The sequence below is a fragment of the Erpetoichthys calabaricus genome, chromosome 8 (genome assembly GCF_900747795.2).
Source record: "Erpetoichthys calabaricus chromosome 8, fErpCal1.3, whole genome shotgun sequence".
In the NCBI taxonomy this organism is placed as follows: Eukaryota; Metazoa; Chordata; class Cladistia; order Polypteriformes; family Polypteridae; genus Erpetoichthys; species Erpetoichthys calabaricus.
Window position 1 is genome coordinate 82556149 of NC_041401.2, and position 26447 is coordinate 82582595.

Consider the following 26447-nt stretch of genomic DNA (forward strand, 5'->3'; position numbering starts at 1 on the left):
TGGGAGTCACTTTCAGTAAAGCCTCATTTGTTCTTTTTTCAGTTCAAAACATGACTCCCATAAGGCTTTTAGTTTCCAGGTTTATAATTTGCTCTTAAAGTACCTATTTAACAATATTTTGGCAAAAAAAGTGTGCATTATGCAAGTTTTGAGCACAAGACTAGATAACTGACATGTGAATTATGTAACACTAGTAGCACGAGATTTTAGTTTGCTTTTTTTTATAGATTTTTTCACAATGTTTGACCTTGTCTAGCGTTGGTGACTATAAAGTCCCGTTCCATGAAAGTTAAACTTTTTCCTTGGTCACCACTACAAACTACATGGGGTAAGTTAAATTTAAAAAAATATAATTTTTAGGTGGTGTATTCCTTTAAGCTTATATATATCAGCAGTGTAAACAGGAGAAAGTAGACTGTCAGGCAGAAAAAGAAGTAACTAACTTAAGCTTCTCAATTTAACAATTTTAGAATAATCAGCATCTATAGTGTTATGACTATGAAAAATTTTTGACATTTTTGTAGAGTTGATTATTTTAGATGCATCTAAAAGAAAAAGGAATTCAGTATAACTGTTGTGGCTGAGTACTTACACAGTTGTAGCATTGAAAGGGCAGTATATTAGCTATCAGCAATGGCATTTTGTTAATAGTTAATAGTTAAAAGTTAATAGTCTATTAACACTAGAATCCCTGAAGCCTGCGAAAAAACCTGTAATCTCAGGCGATCTTAACCTCCTTCAGACCTCTCCATTAGCGTCTTTTGTTTTGCAAATGTGTCGATATGCACAAGCAGCAAGCAGCCTGTTATCCCATTCCCCCACCAACACAGCTCAAGTTGCAAAGAAGATTCTCAGAGCTAAAGTCTGTTAATCTGGTTGTGAGGTGCCTGGCATTGTAGACGGTAAATAATACAGTGGAGCAAAAAAAGTATTTAGTCAGCCACCAATTGTGCAAGTTCTCCCACTTAAAAAGATGAGAGAGGCCTGTAATTTTCATCATAGGTATACCTCAATTATGAGAGACAAAATGAGAAAAAAAATCCAGAAAATCACATTGTCTGATTTTTAAAGAATTTATTTGCAAATTATGGTGGAAAATAAGTATTTGGTCACCTATAAACAAGCAAGATTTCTGGCTCTCACAGAGCTGTAACTTCTTCTGTAAGAGGCTCCTCTGTCCTCCACTCGTTACCTGTATTAATGGCACCTGTTTGAACTCGTTATCAATATAAAAGACACCTGTCCACAACCTCAAACAATCACACTCCAAACTCCACTATGGCCAAGACCAAAGAGCTGTCAAAGGACACCAGAAACAAAATTGTACACCTGCACCAGGCTGGGAAGACTGAATCTGCAATAGGTAAGCAGCTTGGTGTGAAGAAATCAACTGTGGGAGCAATTATTAGAAAATGGAAGACATACAAGACCACTGATAATCTTCCTCGATCTCGGGCTCCACGCAAGATCTCACCCCATGGGGTCAAAATGATCACAAGAACGGTGAGCATAAATCCCAGAACCACACGGGGGGACCTAGTGAATGACCTGCAGAGAGCTGGGACCAAAGTAACAAAGGCTACCATCAGTAACACACTACGCCGCCAGGGACTCAAATCCTGCAGTGCCAGACGTGTCCCCCTGCTTAAGCCAGTACATGTGCAGGCCTGTCTGAAGTTTGCTAGAGAGCATTTGGATGATCCAGAAGAGGACTGGGAGAATGTCATATGGTCAGATGAAAAAAACTCTACTCATCGTGTTTGGAGGAGAAAGAATGCTGAGTTGCATCCAAAGAACACCATACCTACTGTAAAGCATGGGGGTGGAAACATCATGCTTTGGGGCTGTTTTTCTGCAAAGGGACCAGGATGACTGATCAGTGTAAAGGAAAGAATGAATGGGGCCATGTATCGTCAGATTTTGAGTGAAAACCTCCTTCCATCAGCAAGGGCATTGAAGATGAAACGTGGCTGGGACATTCAGCATGACAATGATCCCAAACACACCGCCCGGTTAACGAAGGAGTAGCTTCGTAAGTAGCATTTCAAGGTCCTAGAGTGGCCTAGCCAGTCTCCAGATCTCAACCCCATAGAAAATCTTTGGAGGGAGTTGAAAGTCCATGTTGCCCAGCGACAGCCTCAAAACATCACTGCTCTAAAGGAGATCTGCATGGAGGAATGGGCCAAAATACCAGCAACAGTGTGTGAAAACCTTGTGAAGACTTACAGAAAACGTTTGACCTCTGTCATTGCCAACAAAGGGTATATAACAAAGCATTGAGATGAACTTTTGTTATTGACCAAATACTTTTTTTCCACCATAATTTGCAAATAAATTCTTTAAAAATCAGACAATGTGATTTTCTGGATTTTTTTTCTCATTTTGTCTCTCATAGTTGAGGTATACCTATGATGAAAATTACAGGCCTCTCTCATCTTTTTAAGTGGGAGAACTTGCACAACTGGTGGCTGACTAAATACTTTTTTGCCCCACTATATTCTGTCATTTGGAACACATACATTTCATGTGTGTTCCGTGTCTACAACGATCTATGTAAATGTAGGATGACAGGAAATGTGAGTCAGGCATTATTGAACACTTATGATTTCTTCAAAATGTCACATATATTTGTCTCTTTCGTTTTTACCCCCAGTGCAGCGTTGACATCATGGACCAGAAGGTGTGTGCTTATTCAGTGCGAACAGAAACATGCAAGTGGCCGGTTGTTGTGTTCTACAACATGCTTGACCTGGTGGTGATGAACGCACATGTACTGTACATGGCATGCACAGGGTCCACTTAGAAAAGAAGAGTGTTCATGGCTAACCTTGTAGAGGAACTTCATTGTCACTTCTTACAAGAAAAGGCAATGGATAAAGAAAAGAGGATGCAACATCGACAAATTTCTGTTCCAGGACCTCCACTTCTCCCAGGAAAGAAAACTCAATATCAGGTGCTCTTCAAAGTAATAGGAACCACAGCATTTAGAGGTGTGTACATTGCAACAGGTACATATGTCGTAAATGTAGGAAGGATGGTCCTTGGGGCAGTGGGAACTGTTAACATTTGAATTTGATGATTGAATATAGAACGGAACTGACCTCTCTGTACTATTCTTTCCTCTGCAAGTCCTGGAGTACAAAAGTAACATCACCATGCACCAAAATGTGGAGACAGGGCAAGATCAGGGGAAAAAAAAAAAAACCAAACACAGTCACTGACTACAACCATGTGAAGGTATGCGAATGAATATAATGTTGCATCAGTGCCACACTGTTTTCTGAAATGTAGTATACAGGTCATAAAATGAATTAGTTCAAATGTCATATATACAGTTTGGGTCCATAAATATTTGGACAGAGACAACTTTTTTCTAATTTTGGTTCTGTACATTACCACAATCAATTTTAAATGAAACAACTCAGATGCAGTTGAAGTGCAGACTTTCAGCTTTAATTCAGTGGGGTGAACAAAACGATTGCATAAAAATGTGAGGCAACTAAAGCATTTTTTTAACACAATCCCTTCATTTCAGGGGCTCAAAGGTATTTGGACAATTGACTCAAAGGCTATTTCATGGGCAGGTGTGGGGATGTCCATTGTTATGTCATTATCAATTAAGCAGACAAAAGGCCTGGAGTTGATTTGCGGTGTGGTGCTTGCATGTAGAAGATTTTGCTGTGAACAGACAACATGCGGTCAAAGGAGCTCTCCATGCAGGTGAAAGAAACCATCCTTAAGCTGCGAAAACAGAAAAAACCCATCCGAGAAATTGCTACAATATTACGAGTGCCAAAATCTACAGTTTGGTACATCCTGAGAAAGAAAGCAAGCACTGGTGAACTCAGCAACGCAAAAAGACCTGGACGTCCACGGAAGACAACAGTGGTAGATGATCGCAGAATCATTTCCATGGTGAAGAGAAACCCCTTCACAACAGCCAACCAAGTGAACAACACTCTCCAGGGGGTAGGTGTATCGATATCCAAGTCTACCATAAAGAGAAGACTGCATGAAAGTAAATACAGAGGGTGCACTGCAAGGTGCAAGCCACTCATAAGCCTCAAGCATAGAAAGGCGAGATTGGACTTTGCTAAAGAACATCTAAAAAAGCCAGCACAGTTCTGGAAAAACATTCTTTGGACACATGAAACCAAGATCAACCTCTACCAGAATGATGGCAAGAAAAAAGTATGGAGAAGGTGTGGAACAGCTCATTATCCAAAGCATACCACATCATCTGTAAAACACGGTGGAGGCAGTGTGATGGCTTGGGCGTGCATGGCTGCCAGTGGCACTGGGACACTAGTGTTTATTGATGATGTGACACAGGACAGAAGAAGCCGAATGAATTCTGAGGTGTTCAGAGACATACTGTCTGCTCAAATCCAGCTAAATGCAGTCAAATTGATTGGGTGGCGTTTCATGATACAGATGGACAATGACCCAAAACATACAGCCAAAGCAACCCAGGAGTTTATTAAAGCAAAGAAGTGGAAAATTCTTGAATGGCCAAGTCAGTCACCTGATCTTAACCCAATTGAGCATGCATTTCACTTGTTGAAGACTAAACTTTGAACAGAAAGGCCCACAAACAAACAGCAACTGAAAGCCACTGCAGTAAAGGCCTGGCAGAGCATTAAAAAGGAGGAAACCCAGCATCTGGTGATGTCCATTAGTTCAAGACTTCAGGCTGTCATTGCCAGCAAAGGGTTTTCAACCAAGTATTAGAAATGAACATTTTATTTCCAGTTATTTCATTTGTCCAATTACTTTTGAGCCCCTGAAATGAAGGGATTGTGTTAAAAAAATGCTTTAGTTGCCTCACATTTTTATGCAATCGTTTAGTTCACTCCACTGAATTAAAGCTGAAAGTCTGCACTTCAACTGCATCTGAGTTGTTTCATTAAAAATTCACTGTGGTAATGTACAGAACCAAAATTAGAAAAAATTTGTCTCTGTCCAAATATTTATGGACCTAACTGTACCTATGTCTCTCTTGTTTTGTCAGTGCGGCTTTGATATGAAAGTGCTTATTTGATATTTGGACTTCAGTCTTCACACATTATAGACTTCACGTCTAAATTTTGTCAATTATTACTAAAACATGAAAAATATTTCTGTTTTAGCTATGAGTTCAACAATTCCTGCCTCGCATTTCCTGTCATCCTACATTTATACATATCATTGTAGACACGGAACACACATGAAATGTATGTTATCCAAGTGATGATATATTATTAACCTATACAATTTGGGAGAACTTTTTGCCCGAGTTGAGCTGGGGCGGTGAAGGGGATGGAATAGCAGGCTGCTTGTGCTGATTGACACATTTGCAAAATAAAAGATGCTAATGGAGAGGTGTGAAGGAAGTTAAGGTCACCCGGGAAGTTAAGATCACCCGGGAAGTTTTTTCGTTGGCTTCAGGGATTCTAGTGTTAAGACTATTCGTGCACTTGATAAATAGGGAGACAATACATTTGTAAGAAAGTTTCAGAGGCACAGTTAGTTATGAAAATGCAGGATCAAACTACAGAGGTGCAACAGAGATGATAGGATAAAGTTTTAATGAAACCAAATTATAACATTCTATTCCCAGATCATTGTCAAAGATGGTATCTATGGGTAGTCAAAGGGAAAAATGTATTTACTGTTGTTGGCAAGATGAAACTCTCAAAATAAGTAAAGAGGAGATTTTCACTGTTTTGCTAGTATTGACCTCCTCACTGTTTAGCAGTTATTTCTGGCAGGTTTTTATCATTCATACTTTTTTCTATATATCACCCAAGATCAGTTCTATTATTCTGAACAAGTTTCACAGATTAATATGTTTTACTTAGGATATTCTTCATCTAGATACCGACAATATATAAGATTTTTCTGTAATTGTAATCACCAACAAAAGAAAATTACAAAGCAGAATGGGGGGAAATGACTAGAAGCATTTAAAATTTTCAAAATGACTTGGGCACCAAATGAAAGGAAACTGAAGCTTCTTTGAAGTGATGTTTCCCCCATGGGCACATGAAAACAGAATATGCTGACCTCCCGGGATTTAATGTGAGTTTGAAATGAGACTCAATGATGATGGTGTCACATGCTGAAATGTTCACCCTGTTTCTTTTGAAAGCACTTATGGGCTTGGCCAAACTTAACAAAGCATGTTAATGTTAAAGCAAAGCCAACCATTTCAAAAAATGACCTCCACACTTTGTTAATATTTATAAAAAAGCAGCCCTCTCGTTAATAACATTAACCAAAAAATACAAAACTGAGAAATGGCTAAAAACATGGCATGTTCCTGAAATCACATGGTTTTGTAATCTTACATGAAGCATAGCCAAATATATTTTAGCTTATGTGGCTCAAAAGTACCTCTTGATAATAACTGTGATTAGTTTCTCCAAGTAGCCTACTTAACATATTCTATTTAATGAATAATAAATGTATGGGGTAGTTCACTTAACTAATTGACACCTGTTATGTTATAAAAACTGTACATCACCAAAAACAACAAACAAACAAACAAAAAATAATAAATTGCCCTAAATGAAACAGTTTATAAACAATAATAATATGATGGTAATTTATTTCATCATACAGCATCATTGAACAAAAACTAAAAAGTCAAACAGGCCAGAGTTTTAAACAGAATGGGACAGCATTAAACATGTTTTCCTTGTATTGTCAGATAAGGTATTTCAGTATTGGTAGTATGGTAATGAAACTTTCTGGGCTGCCGCCTTATTGTTCCAGAGACATATGTCTGATTGTTGACCAGGTCACTTTCTATATGATGTTTAGACATTTTCTAGCTCACAATAAATTCATGTTAGGAGAATTAATGGCACCAAACTGACCCATTATTAGTGAGGGTGGTGTATCCCTAAATGTACCATCTGAGTCTGCACTTGTATTTTTTGATGTAAAATCATTTCACTCTCAGCAAAAAGAGCTTTGGTGGGAGCAATACTTGAAGACAAGGTATTAATGAAAAGTGTTGATTAGAAAAAAAGAAAATAAAGATAAAATATAAACATACTCCCCAGGTCACATGCTTCAGACAAAGACTGCAACCTATAACTACACAATCCACATATTGAAAAAGAAACTAAAAAGCAAACAAAAATGGTACAGGTGTCAGTCACTTCTCTTAGTAGTCATTGATTGTTTAGCTCTCCTATAATGTTTTTGAAAACACAGTAAATTTTACATTGTATAATGTCCACACTCCCCCCTCTATAACAGCAGCCATACTTGTTGTTAAATCTTACGCCTTCTCTTTTCCATACCAGTCAATGGGCACACTTAACTCAAAGTGCTCTCCACACAACGTTTGGCACAAAATATTCACAATCTACATACTTGTTCCCAGTGGCCCTTTCATGTATATGTTTGCTTCTTCTCCTTCCTAGGTTTGCCTGTTGTTCTTTTGCTTAGAGGTAAAGTTTTGCTCTAACTTTGGATTCTGCCATATTTGCTTCCCTGCCTGACTATTTGGTCATAAATAGTGAAACCTGCTTTACTGTAAGTAAAAGGTTTGGTGTTTGTTGTTTTCTTTGTTGGATAAATAATCAAAAATAGCAGCAACCACCACCACCCTGTTTTCCTTTAAATTTTCTGGCACTAAATATATATTTTTCAGTGCTTAATTAGTTACAGTATATTGATCATCTATAATTTGACTATAGTTATGAATTTCAAAGTAAACATTGTTAAAGATGGAATAATGCTTATTTCATAATGTTGTGCCCTGCACTTGCTCTAATGGCTTTATCTGGCAACCGGCATCTTTGGTAGCTGAACAATGGTTTGCACAGCAAAGCAACTTGTTTCATACCAGAAACCTTTATTTTTATTAATAAGTGTTAACAAAGAAAAAAATATTGGTTTATGTCAAAAAAGTGAAAATAAACAGATGTCCTGTGTAGCATTAAATAGTGCAACGGGAAAAGTAAAACTCAAGAAAAGTGTTTGAAAAAAGGCATATTATTATTTGCCAAGTACAAAATATTAATTATTACATGTGATGTAATCGAAATAAAAGTAATGCCTTCTTTTTAATTGTTGATTCTCATGGAAAAACACCTGGGACCAAGCAATCAGCCTCACGCTGGTTTCTAATGAAAGCTGCTTCTTTACTGAAAAAAAAACAGTAGCCATCGCCTTGACTGCAAGTCTATTGAAGTTATCCCTTTAAATCTCCGGACCTCAATCAGGTCATACAGATCTCCCTCACTGGAAAAGACACAAAAACTTTGAAGAAAGGCCTATTCTAAGTTATGGTTTACTGTAAACTTATTGCTAGTCTGATCAATGGCCGACAAATACCTGCAAGCTCCTCATTGTTGTTGATGGGCTGTGACTGTATATCTAAATTGTTCTCTTGTTGACTGTATGTAATTAACTGTCAGGTTATATGTCTTGGGTGCCATGTGCTGTTTTACAAGTACAAATATTGTAAGATTTTGTAAGATTAATTGTAAAAATACTAATCAAATCACATTGAAATGTGGTGTCCACAACAATGAACAAAACAGAAGATGAACAAAAAATGTAATAAAAGGTGTCATCATAACACCAAGTGCCAAGTCTCTCTCTCTCTCTCTCTCTCTGTCTGTCTGACCACAACTACGGCTTCTTAGCCATCCTGTTTACTATTACTCACCTCGGTTAACTCAGCTGTAAACCTCATCACAGGGTCACTTAGGGCAAGCAGTAGATATGCAACAGGGGCTGTAACCTAGAGGTTTGTCTAGTGACCTTAGCCTTCCTTTGTCTTCAAAAGACCTTGTCTGCAAGGCAATTCCACATCAACTGCAATATTTGTGATCTCATATTTTTCCTCCTGAATCAATCTGCCCTCTGGGGGCCACAAGGTGATGCCAACTCTGGCATTCTCTCCTTCATCTCAATTTCTCTACAAACAGAGGCTTAGGCAACATTGGCAATCACTAGGTAATGTATCATCTTGCACTCCAAGGTAACACTGCATGTTTCACTCCATTCTGCTTGTCTACTTTATATTCATTCAGCTCATTTAAAAGTGCATACAGCACCCTCTATACTTATTACAAAATGTAAAAGAAACATTTCTTTGTTTCTTGGGGGAATGTAAATTTACACTCTGCTCATGCTTTATAGCAGTTAACAGTTGTAATGTGAACTTCATGATCACTTTTTATTAAAATTATTTATTTAATCTGGTGTGAAGAGATACATTTCTTTAAAATGCTATGAAAACCAAATTCCAATATCCTTATACATCAGACAAGTTGATTTGTATTTTCTATTAAGGAATGAAGTATTTTGATACATTCTCATTTATTATCTCACCGGAGAGGGCAATGTGTTGTACGTTAGAATTTCACTATACATGTGGCAATGCTACTACTACTGACACTGAGCAATTAGGTGCGAAATAAGAAGTGCAACGGGTTGGAGATTCTACACTTCCAAATGGAGGTTTGCATCCTTATGATTGCCCTCAACATGGCCCTGAGCATCTGAGACTTTCTAAGTGGAGTGTCTTCCAGCCCTGCTTCCTTAAAATAAAATTCTATTATTTAAATTGTCAATGGAAAAAGTGCAGGTGTGGATACCTATGTGTGTAATTTGAGAAATTTCTTGCTCTTTTGAGAATGACTTTATTTCATCCATCTCAACAGGATACTGCTTCTCTGTGACTTGTTGACCATGCCCAAGTAAAATAAACAATAAACATTTTCATAGCATTTTATGTCTTGATACTCAGACAAGGTTTTGCTTTTAAAATACTGCTTTGAAAAAAATATCTGATTAAATTCCTAGAAAGCTGGAAGACCAAACATCACAACCACATTAAACTGTTCTAAGATTTATAAATCAATTTTTAAGGTCCAAACTGCTGACAGTTAATCAACAATAAATCATAAATTGCTGAGTTCAGCCTTCTGCAGTTTAATTTAATTTTGTGAACTGGCAGGTTCCCACAAGTTATCTCCGACTCACTTCTGAAGAGCTTATAATCTCTAAAACTGCTACTTAGAAAAGAAGATAACATCCCCATTTTGTGGTGTTTCTTTACCTTGATATTCATAGCTTTATTTGTTTAATTGCAAAAAATAGTCAAAATCATAATAAGCTGACATGAATTAAACTTTCATTCTTCTGATAATTAAAGAAATGCTTAATTACATACTATTAACTTCTTCATACTAAGAGAAAGGTTAAGATTATAAGAAAGGAAGCCTTTTGCCTAGTGTTACTGAAACTTTACTGTTGGAACTCTACCAGTAATAAGCTGCAAATTCTCTAACAAAAGAACTTTATTTTAAAAGTTATTTTTAAATCAATTGAACTATTCAAAAGTTCTAGTCTAGTGACTGACCAGGACTGAACTACTGTTTAGCCATTGATCACCAATTTGTCTGTGAGACAACTAAAAGAACTAATGTTGTGCACAATCTTTGAAATTAAGCAAATTCCATTATGATTCTATCATTCACACCTATTTTAAAAGCTGTCTTCACCAAGTCTTTTAAATAATATACTAGAATAGGTTCTGCAAAATAGACTGATGCCAAAAGTGTTCAGGACTTTCCACTTTTTATTCTTTATTTAAAACTAGAATAAGATAGTGGTGAAACTTTCGAATGTAAAATTATTCTTGCTTAAATATGTTTCTTTTGGTATAAATAAGTCTCACAATAAATAAGAAAGTTTGTATTTTTAAATGCATTATTTTTTTTCTCCCCAAGTTGGCTAAGATTCCTGAAAAGCTTCCAAAGAATTTACAACAAAGCAAAATGACTAGACCTCCAACAAGTAAAACAAACCCATTAACCCTCTCCACCTGGCATCTCCACAGCTACTAAAAACAAAACTAACCATACGGCTTAGAACAAAACATCTTGAAACAGGCTAGACTGGCATATATCCATTTCAAAGTGTCAAATCAGCAATATCAGTGTTTCTTAGCCTGTTCTGTGTTTACAGACCACCTGGCAGGCTTGTACCAGCTCCACAGACCACACATTGCGAGGTGCATACTTGTTGCTGTCCCACACTCAACTGAGTTTCTACTCAGCTTTTATATAGTAGCTTTTATCATGGCATCTAGGGTCACCGGCAGTGATAATTAGTTTAATTGTGTATGGCAACTTAAAGAGTGGTAGGTGCCCTTAGTTTTGGTTGTGCGTTTATTGTACCGTTGAACTGAAGTAAAACTGAAAACTAATGAGTATTAAAGATATGCTTATCTTGAGATGTAAGGGAAGTATACCTTAACATGAGATGATAGAGCGTTCAAGTTATTTTGTAGTATGTCATTACTGAAGTTTTGCTTATGTTGAACTACTATTTGTCTTTTAGTCATTTTACTGCGATTCCTAAAATAACCCTTCCAATTTCAAAACTCTTTTCAAAAACTTTTCAATTTAGAAAATGTTAGAACATAATTAAATAATAAACAGTTATTATATAGAAATAGTCTACTAAATAGTTACCCACCAATGAAAGGTTGTCTAATTGATTGAATTACACACTCTTTCTCACTCACTGTTGACATAGAATGGTAAAGTAACCAAACAAGCCGACAAAAACTTTCTAACAAAAATTCAAACGTGAGCATCAGTAGGCTTTGCGCCCTAGGAACTATTCAATAAAATTTCAGTAATTATTTACCGCTCTGATGCTGATCTTTCTGATCATAAAATATGCCATTACAAATGCAATTGACAAGAAGAAATCATAATTAATTGCAGAATTACAATATTTGAGGGTTCCTCTAGAGTGCTTCTCTCTCTTGCACGATTTGGCTTAAAAACTAATCAGCACGTTGTCATCTCATAACAGGCTTAAGTTTCAAGTTTGGTATGTTTCTGTCCAGCCATTTTAGCTCTAGACCATCCTCAAGAAACCATGACACACACACACTCAGACAGACACACATCCATCATCGAGATATCAATGTTTTTGGTATCAGGGGACCTTAAAACATCAAGATCCATCGAAAACTGGAGATTTAAATTTATGATGAATATAAAGCTTTCGTTCCTCCCCTAAAAATGAAATACAGGTATGACTGCAAAAGACACAGGTAAAACAACACACAGACTAGAAAATTCTAAATAAAAACTAAGACTTGCACTTTACAAAAAAATAAGTATTTAAACTATTAAGTACTAAAACACAAACTATAAACAGCAAACTACAGGTATATGAATGGGAGTGAATGGAGGTTAGATGTGGACATATCTTTAGTGACAATACACAGAGCATAGACGCACCACAAAAACAGTGCATGAGGGTGTATCAATTCAAGTCGAAGTAAACATTCTTTAATAATCTGAGGGAATCTAAGCAAAGTATCTCTTTAACTCACAACTGCATAAAGTTTTATTTTGGTGTGATAAAGCCAACAAAAAATTATAAAAATAAAACTGTTAAAATGTGTCAAACTACAAAAGCTTATTCCCAACATTCAAAAAAAAATGTTGTCTTAATTTGCAAATGTATTGTGCTATTTTGCAATAACTATTGCATTATTTCACAAAAGTATTAACATAATTTCTTAAAGATATTGCTTGCTGCTATAGGTATCGCATTGCACACACAGATTGCAGTTGTCTAATGACGGACAGTAAGCACAAGAACTGAACAAAAGGTACAGATATACATTTAGTTTTAATTAGTTTTATTAAACTAGTAACTTTAATACGGATGTTTAAACATATACTGTACACAGAGTGTTAGTTTACTGCCACACTCAAGTTCTTTCCATGAATTTGTGGATTGATTGGTATCAGTGTTGTTAAATTCGGATGAATATCTGTACTAACACCAAATACTGAACATATGTCAGCAAAACTTCGTAATTATCACAAAATGTTCAGTCCTTCATGCGCTAAGAAGTAAATAACACCCATCCCCTTTCACCATCCCCAACTTGAGCCACCAGAAGTTTTGAGGGATGAACACTGGCCGCTGCACCACCTGATCACCCAGTTACAAAATAGTGTCTACGGCAAATAACTACTTTAAAACTAAACTGAAAACTTTACTAATAGGTTCCTGCTACTCAGTTGCATCAAATAAACCAGTGCCACCTCGTTTTGATTTTGTGGGACAGAAAGAAATAAAAGTGAATGTTGACAGCCAAGATCCACTCACTTACCTGAAGTTAGTCCTGGATGATGATGTGATCGACAGAATTGTTGTCGAAACAAAATGTTACGCTGAACAGTGTTTGGGTAAATAACTATACACCTAAGGAGTTTTCACGTTCAAAAAGATGGGAACCAGTAACTGCTGGTGATATCTGGGCCTTTATAGGCTTATTGATATTGCAAGGACTTGTAGTAAATAAAACCTGAGCAGCAATGATACTGGTCCAATAACAAAATTTTGGCAACATTGTTCTTTGAAGAAATTATGTCTGAGTGTAGGTTATCACTAATTATGAGATATCTGCACTTTACCAACAATAAAGACTTTGATGAAAATACCCATATAGCACTCAAACTGAAGAAAATTTGGGAGATATACCAGGCCATTGTAGCAAAATTTTGCAGCATTTACATTCCAGACTGTGATGTCAGCATCAATGAAAGACTCATGGGTTATAAGGGGCAGACCATCATGAATACAGTACATCGCATCAAAAAGAGAAAGACTTGGCATAAAGTTTTACGAGCTTTGTGAATCTAAAATGGGATACATTTGGAATTTGGTTCCATACACAAGAAAAGGGTCAATGTTTGATCTGAAGTACAATCAGTACAGAGTTGCTACGTCATCGGTGCTGACTTTGATAGAGGCTCTACTTGATCAAGGTTACTGTGCAACTATGGACAATTTTTATACTTCGCCAGAGCTACCTGACATCTTGCTGCAAAAAAAGACTGACACATATGGAACAGGGCATCTAATCCATGCCTTGAAGACTTTGGCAGTGCTAAATTACAGCGAGGTGCACTAGTAGCTTAGCAAAAGGATAAAGTGCTTGCACTGAAATGGAAAGACAAAAAAGATGTTTGTCTTATTAGCACTGTACATAATGCAGCTATGGTCGCTGTACAGGCAAAAGGCAAGAAGTAGGTTATGGAGACTTGTGCTGTGGTCGACTACAATAGTACAATGGGAGGTGTAGAATGTGCGGATCAAGAATTGACTTTCTATCCCTTTATGCGGAAGCAACAAAAGAAATATTGCAAAAAGATATTTCGTCATCTGGTGGAACAGTGCATTTGGAATGCATTAGTGTTTCATAAACAAGGAGCTGGCAAAACTATATCTCATCCAAACTTTAAATGCTTACTTTTAGAACAAATCATTGCTGCACATTCACCATCCACACTACCACTAAAGAAATGCGGTCGACCTAGCAAATTGCATATCAATCCAGAGTGTCTTATTGATAGACATTTTATTGATTACATACCTCCAACAGAAAAAAAAACAGAATCCAACTCATAACTGTGTAGTGTGGTGTTCAAAAACAAATATTATTATACTTTTTAGATTTAATAAAAATGTAATTTTTCATGTAAAAAAAACCCCAACATTTTTTACGTTTTTTTTGCCTTAAAATTCAATGCTAAGGAGGTTAAAGATGGACTGAGGTGAAGTGAAAAACTGTCCTATGGTCTGACAAATCAAAATGAGAAATTCTCCAAGGAAGAGGAGAGGGACCATCCAGCTTGTCATCAACACACAGTTTAAAAGCCATGATGGTATGGAGGTTCATCAGTGCACATAGCAGGAGTAACTTGCACATCTGGGAAAGAACCATTAATACTGAACGATATGTAAATATATTGGAATAATATATGCTACCATCCAGACATTGTGTTTTTTAGTTAAGGAAGACCTTGCTTATTGTAGCAAGACAATTCTGTACATTTTTAAAAAAAATTAAAAAAAAAAAAAAATCAGTATGGCTCCACAGTAAGAGACTCCAGGTGATAAACTGGTCTGCCTAGAGTCCATACTTGTCACCCACTAAAACCCTGAACTGACCCTGAACTGTTGGGAAGCTGAAATCCTGTATCAGACAAGAATGGGACATTTGACTTTCAAAACTACAGAAATATATCTTCTCAGTTCCCAAACGTTAACAGATTTTTGTTAAAAGAAGAGGTGATGCAACACAGTGGTAAACATACCCCTGTCCCAATTTTCTGAAACATGTTTCTGGCATCAGATTCAAAATGTGCATATATCTTTGAAAAAACAATAACATTTGTCATTCTCTATATTTCAAATGTTGCCTTTGTGTTACTTTCAATTAAATATAGGGTTTACATAATTTGCAAATAATTGCATTCTGTTTTTATTTACATTTTACACAGCATCCCAACTTTTCTGGAAACGGGGTTGTAAATGAAAAACCTTAAATTTTATCATTTCAGCTTAAAAATATGGTATATGGGCGACATGGGTGACACAGTGGTAGTATTTTTATGTGCACAAATACATTTTTTCTTCATTGTTACTGTGTTCCAGGAAGATGTTAGAGCATTATATTTTAAGTTTGATTTGTCCTATAAGCTGTTATAGGGAAATTGTCAGTTGCCTAAAATCAAATTTTTGAAGTGATTACTCGTTCCCAGTCTTATAAATAAGAAAGGGGTCTGAGAATTCAAATTCACCGAATCAGTCAGTAAAACAATTAATCTTTTTTCACATAGCTGTTCCAACAGTGAGCACCACTGTACAATCCAAGACAAGATACTAAGAATCATTAGGAAGAACAGTGCAAAGTTAGATTATTACCAAGGGTAACACATCCAAATGTCTTGTAAAGCTAGGCTAGAACATGACATATGCTGAACCAAAAGGACCCAGTTACAGCATGAAAGTACTTGCTATTAATGGTAACAGGCAAAGAACCAACAGTCAGTAACCAATAAGTCCAAAAAAGGCAATTAGACTTTGGTTCAGTTATAAGGTATGTTTCTACAGTTTATAATGTATCTCTTTCTGAGCACTTATTATGAATTGCAATGAACTTACACTTGATTCAATTCTACATGTCTAAAAATGGGGATGGGCTTTTCAAAATAGACAAGATGGTTTCTAGAAACTACAAGAATATCAGAAACATGATCTTTACACTGCAGAGACACTATCAGTGAAAGCTTTTTACGACAGACAAGCCCCAAGATAAGAATCTCAATGGGTTCTTGGAATTTCATGGAAAAATTAACTGGAGGAATTCTTCAAAGTAAACACTGATTCCTGCTGCTATGTTCCTGCTTGTTTGATGTGCTGAGATGCTGTTTGTAAATCATTTCAAAAGATGAAAGCAAAACAAATTCCTTGTAGTTTATTTTAATACATATTAAGTACACATGCATACATATCTTACTTTTGCCTGTCAAAGCAAGGTTCTTGTGAATTCTAGATGTTGATTTAACACACAAGCAGTCCAAATGCAAATGTGTATTTAAGCAATATGTAGAATAGTTTTTCAAAATATAACATTCCAGGTACATTTTTTGTTCAATTCCACCATACGAAATGCATACATTTTAAGAAAACAACATTCTGAATTGTTGTTTTAATAAATAACATTTTTCCAGCACATTTTATATAGGTTATAATTGTTACGGAGAAATGGAATAAAGCTGCCTGTATAATATTCCACTATTTGGAAGCATAGAGATAAATACACAGTAATTGCTTGCAATCTCATATATTTTTTTACAATAGAAATGATGGGATGGAATTAGCAAACCTAGTGTCTGGTGCAAGATATTTAAATACCTAGCCCTTATTGACAATATATAATAGTCACTGAGGCCATGAAGGCTGTGTTACTTATTATTTACTTCTTTTCAACAATGTACAATAACAACACATTCATACTAGAGGTATAAAGCTTCACAACAATCCTACACAGAGATTTTCAACATGTAAATTATTTGATTTTCTCGGACTGCTTAGACACTGCTGTAAGATGCTTGTAATGTTTAGAACTTGCTTTGAGATTCACAAACTTTTTGAAAATAAAAAAAAAAACTTAAACATTTATTTTTTGATGTAGTTCATAGAAAAAATACATTTTACTAAAGTAGTTTACAGTTGCAAATCCCACCGAAACTAACACATATGCATGTACACTGGTAAGGTTTAACGAAGGAGACAGTTAAACTTGAAACATACCAACACAAATAAAGCAAATAAAGTCTGTCATGTCACTTGTTATATTTTCAGTTTCGTTCAGTGTATTATTTAAGCAGATCAATGGATTCATTGTGATATGGACTTAGCTTAAGAAAACATGTATTTGTAGTATCAATTGTATTATGTTAAAAATGATGTTAGAAAAAACATGAAGGGAAAGATATAAAAAATATATTGATTACTGCCTTAAACCAAAGAAGTTGTAAAACTGCAGAATACATTTTAAAGCATCTTAACATTTTGAAATTACTAATTATGTAAATTTGATTTTTAAATTACTTACGGAATGTTGATACAATTTTTTTAAAATAATGAAAATGGAGGTCAAGTAACCATAGAAAAAATCTTCAAAGTGGAAAAGAAAAAAATGTCAATTTTCAGGATTCCATTAAATCACTTACCAAATGGCCAAATGGGGGAGGCAGCTTGAAGGATGAGGTCTCCAGGATTCTACACAAATCCAAATCTTATTATGGGATATATAATTTACAGTTAAATTCTGCTCTGTACTTCTAAAATTTATATTTTTCATTTCTTACTATATTGAGGAATTGTTCTGTTCTGTGTGCTGCATTGTATTGTATTGACCCCCTTCTTTTGACACCCACTGCACGCCCAACCTACCTGGAAAGGGGTTTCTCTTTGAACTGCCTTTCCTAAGGTTTCTTCCATTTTTTCCCTACAAGGTTTTTTTTGGGAGTTTTTCCTTGTCTTCTTAGAGAGTCAAGGCTGGGGGACTGTCAAGAGGCAGGGCCTGTTAAAGCCCATTGCGGCACTTCCTGTGTGATTTTGGGCTATACAAAAATAAACTGTATTGTATTGTACTTACCTTTTGATCTCCCCACTAGCATATGACTGTTCTGACTAAATTTAAATATATCATCAGAAGCTAAATTACCGAATTAGCATTATGCGCTGGTAGCATTTCTGTTAACATTAAAGCAAGTATTTACAATGGAGACCCAAGTAAATACAGCAAGGTTACGGTTTTATTATTGTAACTGCCAAAACAGACCATTGTGGGAAAGTAGGGAGTAGGGCTGCATAGTTGGACCACAATATAGTTTTTATGTAATCTCCTCGGTGTAGTCACTACATTTGTTATTTATAAAGACTGTAGTGATTCTAGGACATAATGCAAAGAACAAATAAAGAAAGCTTACAAAAGAAAATGTCTCTTTTCTTCTTGAAATTGTTTCGAGAGGAATTGTTGGCTTGACTATACCTTCTCAAATGAAAAGATGAGCATATCTCCTACATTCTACTACAGTAATTTATGGGGGGAGAACTGAGTTTGTGTAACAGCTCATGTCGGTTCTAGTCTCAAATGTATGCATACCGCACATCAGGGGTTCTCAACTATCCCCAGAAATTTAAATGTAGCATGTAGTCCTGACAGATTGTCTCCCAGTTCTTGTATCACACTTGCTTCCTGGCCAAGATGGGTCAAGGAATAATTCCTGGCCAGAATATGTGCAGTTTCCTTACACATATTAAAGATTTAAATGTTAGGATAACTGGAGATGCCCAACTTGATTCACTGCAAATGTGCACCCGCACGTGAGAAAACTCTGAAATGGTCAGCCATTCTATCCAGAACGGTTCCCTGAAAAAAGTGCATGGGACAAACATATGATCACAAGAGTGTAGTAACATATGCACACAGTGACAAATGCATGCAGCTTGTAGGTTGTGCTTCCCTATTCAGACAGTCATTATTGAGAAAAGTGCTGGACTTTATTTAGTAGACACATGCAAAACAATTTCCCTGTATGTTTATATGTTTGTTAGCTTTTCTGCATAGTTATGACATGCCCTGCTCTTGAAGTTTGTGAATTGTTTCCCTCTAGAGCTATAAGCATCCAAATAGGGGTGGGAAATGAACTGGTTCACCTGGCTGACATTGGGATGGTTGCCACTTTTTGACTGGTCACAAGGGACTGCACATAATGTGGTGCAATAAATTGCACAGTACAGTTACCCTTTTTTTTTTTACTAACAGTTTTGTAGTTTCTCCTCACTTGTGTATAGTATTTCCCCCTTCATTTTGCCCCAGTTTCATTTGATTTATATTATTTTTATTAAAAAAAAGATCTTTCCAGTAAGTAAAACTATCCCAAAGGAGGGTTTTCTTGCTGTGTGCATTTGCCGCTCTATGCATTTTTCCTCCATGCATTTGCCACCATTCAATCTTGTCTTGCCACGATCGAGAACCAGTCATTGCCTTGACTCAAATAATCATGTGACAGAAGAAATCAGTGAAATAAAGAAAAAAAAATGATTACAGTGATCCCTCGCTATATTGCGCTTTGCCTTTGGCGGCTTCACTCCATCGCGGATTTTATATGTAAGCATATTTAAATATATATCGCGGATTTTTCGCTGCTTCGCGGGTTTCTGCGGACAATGGGTCTTTTAATTTCTGGTATATGCTTCCTCAGTTGGTTTGCCCAGTTGATTTCATACAAGGGACGCTATTGGCAGATGGCTGAGAAGCTACCCAACTTACTTTCTCTCTCTCTTTCTCTCTCTTGAGCTGACGTAGGGGGGTGTGAGCAGGGGGGCTGTTCGCACACCTAGACGATAGGGACGTTGCTACCTTCTGTGTGCAGCTGCTTCCTGAAGGACATGCTGCATGGTGCTTCGCATACTTAAAAGCTCAAAGGGCACGTATTGATTTTTGACTTAGTTTTTCTTTGGCTCTATCTCTCTTCCTGCTCCTGACAGAGGGGGTGTGAGCTGCCGCCTTCAACAGCTTTGTACCGGTGGTGCTTCGCATACTTAAAAGCCAAACAGTCCTATTGATTTTTTTTTTGACTGCTTGCTTTGTTCTCTCTCTCTCTCCTGACGCGCACTCCTTTGAAAAGGAAGATATGTTTGCATTCTTTTAATTGTGAGACAGAACTGTCATCTCTGTCTTGTCATGGAGCACAGTTTAAACTTTTGAAAAAGAGACAAATGTTTGTTTGCAGTGTTTGAATAACGTTCCTGTCTCTCTACAACCTCCTGTGTTTCTGCACAAATCTGTGACCCAAGCATGACAATATAAAAATAACCATATAAACATATGGTTTCTACTTCGCGGATTTTCTTATTTCACGGGTGGCTCTGGAACGCAACCCCCGCGATGGAGGAGGGATTACTGTACTGAATATTTACTTCTTGGCGAATTCTACACAGCTGAAGACCACACCATTATTATCCATGAATAAACAGAACATGTAAGTGACGAAGTGTACAGTGTTAATTATAAACATACACGATAGGGCAGAGAAAAGGTTTTTAAAAAATGCACAGAATTGGAAATGTTTCCCATGAAAGGGTAACCACAGACATACTATTTAATAATGTGCCTAATTAAGTTAAATGTCAGCTGATATTTCAATTGGTATAGTAAAGGGGTCCCAAATACTGTTTTGGAGCTTGTCAAAATGTCTGAAGACTGTCATTATAAGAAATCTATTAAACCAAGGATAATTTGTACTTGGAACTGAACTCTCTGCAAAATGTGATTTCTACTTCTTCCTTTTAGTCTTAAATCCTTAAAAAAAAAAAAAAAAAAAAAGCGGATAATCTGATTAGAATAAACAGTGAAGTTTTCATATTTCAGTTTGTAATCTCTATGACAAACTAATTTAAATAATACCTATTCTCTCAAACCAGTAAACCCCCGATTCTCTAAAGAATCGCAAATTTAAGAATGGCAATTACTTTCTGTTCCCTCCAATCTTTGTTGGGATGAAAAATCATGGAGGGTGGGAGCGTCCTGGGAAAGTTGTCATTTAATTAAATAAATGTATTTGTAGTAAAGCTCTTTCTTTTTGGAGCCGTGACTCCTTTGGTTCTGGTGTTTCAGAAGCGCGTTGTAGGCGCCTTCGTTCATTGTTTTTATCCATGCAGTCTCGTTTTTGTTTTTCTATGGGTGTGTTGTTAGCTAGAAGTCATTTGCTGTTAGGAATCATAATTGAATTTACGTTTAACACTGAATTACCTTAATGTGATTCAAATAAGCCACACTGACAGCTGCCACACTGAGTGCTGGCACAGTGGATTAGAGCACACAGACTGGTGGCACTGTGTAGTTGAGTAGCTGCTGGTAGTGTGGAGTGCAGGACACTGACTGCTGGCACTGTAGAGTAGCTGACTGCTGGCACTGTCAGTAGTCACCACTACCTGAAGTTTAAATACATAGACATATATAGATAGACGGTGCATTCACTGTGTTTCCCAGTAGACACGATACGTCAGCGCGTCAGCCTTATTGCGAGTGGCAAAAGTGCCACTTAAACTAATACAGGTAGATATGGAAACGGGGTTTTCTGATGAAAAAACAACGTTTAAAACAGTATCGTTTACATACAACAGATTTTGGTGAATCGTTTAAATGCAATTATTTATATCCATTTATACACTAATAATAATTTTAGGGCGGAGTGGTGGCTCTGAGGCTAAGGATCTGCGCTGGTATCCCGAAGGTTGCCGGTTCGAATCCCCGTCACTGCCAAATGAGATCCTACTCTGCTGGGCCCTTGAGCAAGACCCTTAACCTGTAATTGCTCCGGGGCGCTGTACAGTGGCTGACCCTGCGCTCTGACCCCAAGGGGTATGCGAAAACTAACAAATTCCTAATACATGAAATTGTATAAGGCGAAATAAAGAACAAAAAAAATAATAATGGCAATTATTAAATAATAATAAATTATCATTATTATTAACCATTCCTCCCATATAAGTAACATTTCGGGGACTGCCTTCTTCTATCTTCGAAACATTTCCAGACTTTGTCCTGTTCTTACGCAACACAGTACTGAAGGTATTGTTTAATGCCCGAGTCACGTCACTTATAGATTACCGTAATGCTACTCTATCTGGCATCCCACAAAAACTTATCCATCGCTTAGAACTTTTTCAAAATTCTGCTGCCAGGATAATATCCTGCTGTTGTAAATCCACTGAACATATTACACCTATTCTCTCTCAACTTCACTGGCTCCCTGTTAACTACAGAATACAATACTAAATACCGCTCCGGGCGCTCCGGTTTCCTCCCACAGTCCAAAGACATGCAGGTTAGGTGGATTGGCAATCCTAAATTGGCCCTAGTGTGTGCTTGGTGTGTGGGTGTGTTTGTGTGTGTCCTGCGGTGGGTTGGCACCCTGCCCGGGATTGGTTCCCTGCCTTGTGCCCTGTGTTGGCTGGGATTGGCTCCAGCAGACCCCCGTGACCCTGTGTTCGGATTCAGCGGGTTGGAAAATGGATGGATGGATGGATACCGCTCTTAACATTTAAAGCTCTCCACAACCTTACTGATCTCCTCCAGACTTACACTCCTCTCGCTCACTCAGATCTTGTAATTTGAGAGTATTCAGTCTGACAATATGGTGAAGCCTTAGTTTGTGGAAGACAGACACAACTAAAGACATGAGCTTAAAATGATGGTTGTCAATTTCAAACTGTGTTTCCTCAATGTGCTCCTTGAGAAAAAACATCATCAAGTTTGAGAAATGTTAACAGCTAACAACAATCTACATAGTGACTAAATACGTTTAGCCAAAACGTTGTTTGGAGGCTCACTTGAGCACATAAATGCATAGCTTTGCTAGCTTAACCTGGCTTAGCTAAAGTAAAGATTATAAAACGGGACTTTCTAACGGCCAAATATAACCAAAACAATTGTTCAGCCTTACCTTTGAAATGTAATCCCCCGGCATCTGGTTTGGAGAGTACAGCGGTTTGTACAATCCCAAGCAGCACATTATTCATTATTTCACTCCAGAGCAGTGCCACTCACAATATGGTGGTGACGTTGACATACGATTCTGCTAGTCATGAGGCGTCTAGTTATTCTATGTCTATGTTTAAATATGTCACCATGCCAACTTGTTGGCGTGCACGCTTTACCTCAAGTTTAGTTTACAGGTTGTGTTGTGTTGTTTGAGCGCCACTTACTGACTTTGGGAAGCTGCTGGGTTTGACTCTTGAGGCGCTGTGCGAGTGCGCTTTTGGCACAGGTTGCGTCTGGCATCCGTGCATATATACAACCTTCGGAAACATTACTGGTGTGCGCGATCGGGTGGCGGTTGTATTGTGACCTGAAGTTTAGTCTACAGATTGTGTTGTGTTGTTTGGGCGCTACCTACTGAGTCTGGGAAGCCGCTGGGTTTGACTCTGGGGTGCTGAGTCGCAGTGCGCGTGTGCTTAGGTGCGTCTGGCGTCTGGCATCCGTGCATATATACAATCTTTGTTTAGTAATATAGATTAATGCTACTTCTTTTTAAGCCACAACTACAAAACAATAATCCATATTACTAACCGAGAATGGTAAACCGGAAGGCATGGACGCAGGTACACGGTGATGAGACCATGACACATAGTGCGCAAGCGCCTACAGCGCGCGTCTCATAAACCGCAAGCGAAGTCTGATCCACCGCGAATGAAGGAGTCACGGCCCAAAAACGAAAGAGCTCAACTAACGTGAATAAGACATGAAGCAACAACGCGCCCATAGCTAACGACTAGCGACACAGCCACACAAAAAAGAGGATTCTGCGCTGCACCCCAGAGTCAAACAGAAGAGGCTACGGAGGCCCCACAGGTCCACAAAGATAGTACAGAAGGCGTGGGAAAGTACGAAAGGCGCAGGCGCCTATAACGCGCTTCTGAACTAAACGTCCACACTACACAGCATGGTCCATGCGCTTCTAACACACCACAAGCATAAACACGAGATAGTACAGAAACCACACAGATCCGGACTCCACAACATATGTGAATCACATTACAGTAATACAATATTAACAGTACAACCACAGAAAACACAGGCTCGACACCAGATGGGTAATAAGAATAAATGAATGCTCCGTATTAAACATACGGCATCCTCACACGTCCAAACTACACAGCATATGTGAATCACATTACAGTAATACAATACTATATGTACTCACGGAAAACACAAACAGAAGAGGCTTCAGCGTCCCGCCCCACAGTTAAGCCAGACAAAGTACGGAGTCCCTAGACATCCACAAAACACAGCATAGTCACACCCGAGATAGTACGGAGGGCACATGCGCCTATACACCACAAGCGAAGTAGTCACGGCTCAGAAACGAAAGAGCTCAACTAACGTAAATAACTGATTTTAACAGAAAGTGCAACACAACATATGTGAATATCATTACAGTAATACAATATTAACAGTACAACCACAGAAAACACAGGCTCGACACCAGATGGGTAATAAGAATAAACGAACGCTCCGGATTAAACATATGGCATCCTCACACGTCCAAAATACACAGCATATGTGAATCACATTGCAGTGATGCATTACTAACAGTACAACGACAGAAAACGCTCCGTATTAACAGTAAGTGCAAATATCCATATTACTAACGGTAAACAACGTATAACTAATGGAGACACGGTCACGGCTCCAAAACGATACAGCTCGACTAACGGATCTACCTGGATAAAATCAATGAACGCAAGCGCCTACAACGCGCGTCTCAAATGCCGCAAGCAAAGCAGGCACGGCTCCAAAAAGAAAGAGCTCGACTGACGGCGATACAAAAAGAGAGTACAGAACCCTACACGTCCACACCACACAGCATAGTCAAACCCGACATAGTACGGAAGGTGCAGGCGCCTACAACACGCTTCTAAAGCACCGCAAGCAATAACCCGAGATAGTACAGAAGCCCCAAAGATCCGGACTCCACAGCATATGTGAATCACATTACAGTAATACAATACTATATGTACTCACGGAAAACACAAACAGAAGAGGCTTCACGAAGGAGCCACGGCTCAGAAATGAAAGAGCTCAACTAACATAAATAAGTGATTTTTAAGATTATAATAACTCCATACCAAGGAATACTCATTCAAGGACAACACGCCATCTTTACTACAAATGTTGTGTATAAAGATATCCTATGTACGTCATCTACACCTTTACACTCTAATATATCTCATACATAGATCTGCGCAAACTCAAAGACATTCTATACTTGCATAACATAACACTTACACTGCTATTCTCATTTACATATATTACATAGACCTACAGATATCGTGACAGTGGACATGATACATATGTAACAATTACCGAGACAGACAGTAATCTCTTTCAAATGTATTTCGGGTTACCCAAGACCAGGGGTTGGTGAGCGAAGCGAGCAGGGGGCGGAGCCCCCTAGTATTTAAATATGTGAATAGAACTATGCCTTATGCCAGGGATCTCCCAACTTTAGCCGCTCTACTGTGCCTGCAGGTTTTTACTCTAACCCTTTTTATTTCTAACCCTTTTCTAACCCATCTAATTAACTCTTTTACATTAATTTTAATTGATTTCCTATTTGAGACTCAAATCCCTTAATTATTTCTTTTAATCCTCAATGAGCTGCCTGTACAATAATGAGATACAAAACAAGACAATAAATGACCAGTTAACCTGTGTCCATCATACAATGTCTGAACATAAAGAAAGGTGAAGGTCTCAGTAATGTTGATCTGCTCAGCCCCAGAAAAACATTTTAATTGTGCGCTTAGAAGAATGACATTCAAAGGTTTTAGAAATGTCTGTTCTGGCAGAATGAGAGCACCAACAAGCCATGAAATTGAACAGCAGGTCTAATTAAAAACAAGAATTGGCTTCTAATTAAGAAACTGGTTGGAGTGAAATTAGTTGGAGTTTGAGGTCCTGACTTAGGGAATTTATTGCCTCACTTCATATCTAATTTCTGTAAGGGTGCCATCTAAGGGAAAAAATGAAACAATTCAAACTAGAACTTTATCTTAAAAAACAAGCCAATTAAAATAAAAGGAAAAGAGGTTAATTAGCAGGAAAAACTGGTCCTTAAGTAAATGGGTTGAATGACTGTCAAATATTGGCTGTTAGGTTTTGAAAATCTGGGACTTATATTTTGTTCTGAGCTCTTTATCTGGGATGATAAATTTTGTACCCTTGTCCTGTTACACTTGTCTCCAAATAGTCCCCAGACTGATGTTATTCAATTATGTTGACCTCTTTTGTAAGCTGCTTTGGATAAAAGCAAATAAATGTAAATGTAATGAAAACCTGCAGTTACAGTAGCACTTCAGAACCAGATTTGTAGATCCCTGCTGTATAAACTCCACTTCACCAGTGGAGTGCACGATCAGAACCAAACAACAAAAGTGCTGCCTGGCTGGAATAAAACAGTAAAAAAAACAATAAATCAGCAATCTCATATGGAAAGGAGGCATTCTCTGCATAGTTTAATTTTCAGAGTTTC

At 37.5% G+C, this 26447-nt stretch overlaps 1 protein-coding gene across 2 annotated transcripts in view; it reads right to left on the reverse strand.

Moving 5' to 3' along the window:
* LOC114655771 (E3 ubiquitin-protein ligase RNF43) overlaps window positions 1–26447 on the reverse strand; it is a 477555-nt gene that overhangs the window by 256791 nt on the left and 194317 nt on the right. The window lies entirely within an intron of this gene.